The sequence below is a fragment of the Nanorana parkeri genome, unplaced genomic scaffold, assembly GCF_000935625.1.
Source record: "Nanorana parkeri isolate BGI_ZX_2015 unplaced genomic scaffold, ASM93562v1 scaffold2842, whole genome shotgun sequence".
Classification (NCBI taxonomy): Eukaryota; Metazoa; Chordata; class Amphibia; order Anura; family Dicroglossidae; genus Nanorana; species Nanorana parkeri.
Genome location: NW_017309110.1, coordinates 37,788 through 43,849, shown reverse-complemented (window position 1 = coordinate 43,849; position 6,062 = coordinate 37,788).

Genomic DNA, 6,062 nt, shown 5'->3' with positions numbered 1-6,062 from the left:
GGAAGTTCATACCTGGGCAGGAAGTGAGGGGATATTCTTCCCCAGGGACAGACGGCAATAAAACCATGAGCCAGTCCTATACAAAACTTCATAGAAATGGCTTAAAGGAGAACTATGTGGTCAGTGTTTTTCCCCATAGTTCTCCTAAAGGTCATGGGAGGACACAAACTAGCGTCCTCCCGTTTGCGGTATACTGAGACGCCGCAGCCGGGACGGATCCTGACATTAATATCGAGATCCACCCAGCTCCGTGAGTGACAGCTGGCTCTGCCTATCTAGAGGTAGAGCCAGCTGTACCCACCCCCTCCCCCGTCCGTTCGTCCAATCAGCACTGGAGGATCGGAGAGGGGGGGGAATCCCTGCAGGGTGCCGTGAGTGACAGTCAGGGACTGGATCGAGAAGTGAGCAGAGCGCCAGTATGTGTTCGTTCACTTCCCGATCTATTGAGCCGACGTGTGACAGTCTCATTGTCCCACGTCGGCTCGAACTATGAGGAGGAGTGATTTTCACCTCATAGTTCTCCGACAACAGCAGCAAAAAATGAATTTTTCTACTCTTTAAAACCCTTTTCACAAGTAATTTTTTGAGGGACACAAGCTCCATCCTCTGGGAATACACCCGACCTAAGCCCTAAGAAAATCAAAAGGCACAGCTCCTCTTCAGGGGCATGCACCCTGCTGGTACTAAGTCCAAAAATATTTTTGACCATGATGATATGTCCAACATGCAGACGGAACCAAAATTATGGACAGGATCCAGTATTAAAGGATATATGGGGGGTGGGGAAATGATTTTAGGGTAAGTACTAGGGATGCACCGATACTAGTATGGATCTAGAGTATTTGGGTGAGTACTCTCCCAAATACTCCAATGCCTAGCCCGATACTTCCGGTATCAGGAAGCCGGGCAAGTCATTACACGCTGCATGAGTGGCCGGGAAGCCGTCTCCATGCTCCCTCGTCACATGTGTAATGACTTGCTGCCCGGCTTCCTGATTGGCCGGGAAGCCGACTCCATGCTCACTCGTCACAACCAATCAGGAAGTCGGGTGGCGAGTCATTACACGCCGCCTGGCTTCCTTAAATGGGACTTCCGGTATCGGCAAGTACCGGAAAAAAATAATGTCAGTACTCATACTCGATACCGAAAAACCAGTGTCGTTGCATCCCTAGTGAGTACACAGACCTTTGGGGCATCCAAAAGCAGTTCTGGGGGGAATATTACTCCAACAGGCAACCCTAGCGTCATGGCTGAATCACACAGCCGCCTCTTAAGAACTTCCGCCCAAAACTGGCATCAGCCAATGACATGTAGCGTGTAGGAGGACCAGATGGCGGGCCTTGCAGACCTGGGAGACAGATGCCTGGTGCCAAAAGGTCCATGAGGCACCGACCTCCCTGGAACATTAAGTCAAGATAGGGAACAGAAGCTCACTCGGTATGAGGAGTAGGGAGTATAGCCATTAGAAGGTGCTGTACCTTTGGTTCCTGCCTCGTAGAGGTCTGCTGTGTCCCCCAGTGAAAGCCGGGAGAAAATACTTCATACATCCTGCTGATTTAAGGTAAGATTTCTCAACATAAATGTTTAAACTTTATTGCCGTTAATACCATCGTGAACAATTTCAATGAACTGGGCTACAGACAATACACTAAAGCACCCGTTTGGTAATGCAGACGATGAGGTGCCCATTCATCTACGAAGGCAGACAGTGAGGGACTGGCCCTTCTACACTAGAAAGAATACTGCAAACCTTTTCATATCTTTCAATACTTCGGATGCTTTCTAATTGAAACAAAGCACCTTTTTAAAGTGATTTTTATTGCATTAGCATTTCCACATGGAAATCCAGTTACTTTTCACCATCCATGACTCATTTATGTACAGCGGCCCACAGGCCCATCTTGTTCAGTGGTTTTATGGTTACAGTACATCGTTAACTCTTACCGTCGAACGGCGGGAGATGCTACATTGTTATCCGCAGGGCAGCACCTAAAACTGCAGCGGTTGTTAGATTATCGACAGTGACGTGTTAATGAGTAATAAAAAGCATTCAGGAGGCTGAATGCCCCTTTAAAGAACCACATTCATTTCTATCAAAAATACATTTTCTAGCCCTTTGATTCCTAACCCAGACCGAGAAAGAATAAAGACAAGAAAAACAAAGAGAGAGATACATAAATTAGAAAAGAATGCGGGCTCTACTACCTTCATTTAAAATATTATTGTACTCTCTGTAAAATTCTATTCTCGGAGTCCATTGAGGGACACAGGAAGTCTGTAACCTTTGGGTTATACCGCTGCCTATAGGAGGAATGAACACTGGCAAACAACAAAAACTGCAGGCCAGGCAAGGATAACCCTTCCTACTGCAAGCATGCCTCTGTTTTGTAGCAAAGCAGTACCAAAAGCATGATCATAAACACAGAGGGGTGGAAACTGTCCCTAAATGTACTCAAAGAAAAGGATTTTACTGCGAGTACAAGGATCCGATTTAGTTATTTTGTCCATTGAGGGACGCGGGTAGTCCGTGACCTTCAAAATGTCCAAAAGAAACTTAGCTGAATGGTGGACAAAATAGCAAATAAATGTTAACAGGCCCACAAAAACAAACTGAGGGACTGGCTGCAGCTCAAAGAGACACCTATGGGACCTTACACCCCAAACTGGCATCAAATGAGCACCTGGTAGAACTTAAAGAACATGTGAACAGAAGATCAGGTGGCAGCCCTGCAAATCTGGGGAAAGCCCAAGAAGCACTCGCAGATCTAGCAGAGTGTGTCTTGACAGAACGATGGTGGAACCAGATCCATGAGACCGTATGGATGATGGCCTCCCTGAACCACCAAGAGATGGTGGAATGAGAAAGCCGGAGCACCCTTTCAGGGTCCATCTAGGAGGATGAAAATGGAATCAGTTTTTCTGAAAGAAACAGTGGCTGAGAGAGAGAGAGACCCCCACAGCACAGACCACATTCAGGCAATGGAAGGAAGTTTCTTGGTAAACTAGAGCAAGACAGAGGGAAGGAAGAATGATTCCCTGGTTGGGGTGAAAGGCATGAACTACCTTAGGCATGAAGAAAGTCCTGGGCCCCAACACCACCTCGTCCCTTTAACAGTATGGGTTCCTTGCAGGATAAAGCCACCAATTCAAATACTCACCTTGCAGAGGTGATGGCTAACAGAAACACCACCATGTGGGTGGGAACTTATTAAGGTATTTGCCATTGAACTTGGACCTAGCGGTTATGGTGTAAAAGCTGGAAAGGCAGGTTTGAAGTTTCCAATGCCAGGATGACCAGTTGGAAGTTATCTCAGAGGGAAGGAGTTGTTAGCGTTAAAACTTTCCGGACTTTTCTGTCTTATGTCAGCTTTGTCTGCATCTTCACAGTGCCACTCAATGGCAGGGTCTATAGGGTGTTCTTCTAGATCATAATCAATTCCCCACCTATATTGCCCCTTGCCTAAAATTGCTGCAGAGCTGACCATTGTCGGCTGAAGATTTGAGATTCCCTCCAAGGAAAAGGGGGATATTGAGTGAAGTCTTTCATGACCCACTGGCCTTAAGGGTTTGCCCTTTCACAAATTGAGGTAATGGTTGAGATTTATGAATTTGAATAAGGTCCCCATTACATTTAAGGTAATAGATAGTGTTTAGGTTACTGGCCTGGTTATGCTTCCACGGGAAGTTCTATGTTAGGGGCAAGAGCACGCTCGAGAGGAGCGTGCGTGTGAGAAGGAGACTTTGGACCATTTTCCGCTTCATTGCCATTTTGAACAGGTGGGGCAGGTCCTCCGTGTTCCTCAACTCTCCAGCCTGAGTTATGCTGATTGGTTGTATGGAGCATTCAATGCTGGAGGGGTTTTGTGCTTGCATACACTTTTTTAGTTAGCTTAGTGGTCCTTATTTCATGTGGAATGCACAGTGGCAGGTCTTCATTCGGAAGAAAGTCCTTCCTGTCTAGGTGGCGGTGTATGACAGTATGCATGAGGTGGGGTAGATTCAGGCGCCAAAGAGAGACAAGTGAGGGCAGGGGACTTGGTTAAAGGCATGAAGGGGTATTAAGCCTCCCTGAGGTCCGGGAATCTCTCTCTGGGAGTGTGGCCATCTTTCTCTCATCACTCTTCATTTTATCAATTATTTGCTTGAATGGCATAGGTGATGGGTTGTGCCTTTTAGGATCCTCCAAAAAAGACAAGGAAGGAAGGACTTCCCTGACTCCAGAACCTGGTGTCCAGTGACAAACGAATCAGTCTGTCCAAAGAGTAGCTTGACTTGTCCCATGACAACATGTCTTCTAGAGGCCAAAAACCCACAATGTGGGTTCCATGGCAGCACAGCAAGGATAATACTAGAGCCAGAACCTTGGGGAATACCCAAGGTGCAGACAAGAGGTTGAAGGCAAGGCCACGAACTGGCAGTACAGGGGCCCCAAGGCAAAGTCTAAAAATTGCTGATGCGCTGAAATCACATCATCAGTCACCTGGAGTAAGGACGCTATTGGAGATTTGGTGGACTTAATGTGGAATTTGTATAACGGAATGAAGATGTTCAGAGCTTTGAGATTCATGATGGTCTGGGTGCTCCTGTAACCAGACAAAATCCCATGCATGCAGGAGCAGCGGTGGGGAGATGTTTTCCCGGTGCTGTATGGTGATAATAAGATGATGTCACCACTCAGTCCCACAGCGGTGACTCCTTCCAGGGCAACATCCAGGCGGAATCATGAAGTAAAGGCACCCAATGACCTATGCAAATGGGAGTAGTTCCCAGTACTGAGCACAACCAGCCCAACCACTGAGTCTTCAGAAACAGGGCAAGTGCTGAGGCAAGGCCAGCAGGTCTGGAAATGGAAAGCGCTCCGCAGCTAACTTGTACTAGAATGGCGCCTGGAAAGCACCCCATGCAGAACCTAGGATTTGAATGTCAGTTCCAGGCTATACCTGCCCCGTCTAGTCCAGCGGGATCAGTCCTCCAAAAGACGACTGTGCCGAGAGCTGCAACTGAAGAGACAAAGCACCAGCAGCGATGTAGAGTCTTGACTGAAGTAAAACTGTTTTCAATACAGCAGCTGAAGAGAAGACGTCCGTCCTTCTAGAACATGAACAGAAAACTGAGGCATGCTGGTAGTAGGAGAGGTTATCCTGTACTGCCAGTGTCCAATCCTCATATCAATGGCAGTATAACCCAAAAGGTGACAGACTTCCTATGTCCCTCAATGGACAAGAAAGAAATTCATTCTTCTAACTGAGGGAATTCTAGGCTGTGCTAGTCCCTCTGAGAACCTTTTACCTTACCGCTCCAGGCAACCCATTATATTATTAGTATGTAGAGGATCGGCTGGAAAAGTATTGACCAAAATCTACAAAAATTAAACAGTTTAGGAGATACACGAGAGAAAAGGAGAGACTGATACCACAAAAAGTAACTTAGCATCTCAGACTAATGACCCAGCTTAGTCATCTAACGTCCATGCCGAGCATGACATCCAATACTAATGGTCCCCACCAGTCGCCAACAATCATGGCGCCATCTTGAATGCAAAGAAATGTGGGCTGGATATCAATTCCACTGTGTAAGTATATAGGTTGTTACACTGTGCACCCAACCCGCCTATAAATGAAATCTATTAGAATAAAACAAATGAGCTCCATACAAGACTAACGAGTGAACTCCAGGGCAAAAATGCTGCTGCCGGTACCAACCAACCGCCATGACACAGCATCAAAGTAGATCTAAACCCGATCCCTTAAAGTGACACTACACTCAGGAATTCATTCTTATAAATACATTCCAGTCCCTGAACTCTGAACAACAATGCATCTTATTTGTGCATCACTCGGCTGGAGACCCTCCAATCATCTCTGACACTGTCCTTCCTTCTGGAGGGGGGGCTACGTCTGTTCCCCATGGTCCCTGTGTGTGTTGTAAAGTAGTCACCGCTCCAAGCTCACCCCCCCGGGACGGACTACAATCTCAATACAAATTAGTAAACTAAACATGAGATTGTAGTCCATCCCGGGGGGCGGAGCTTGGAGCGGTGACTACTTTACAACACACACAGG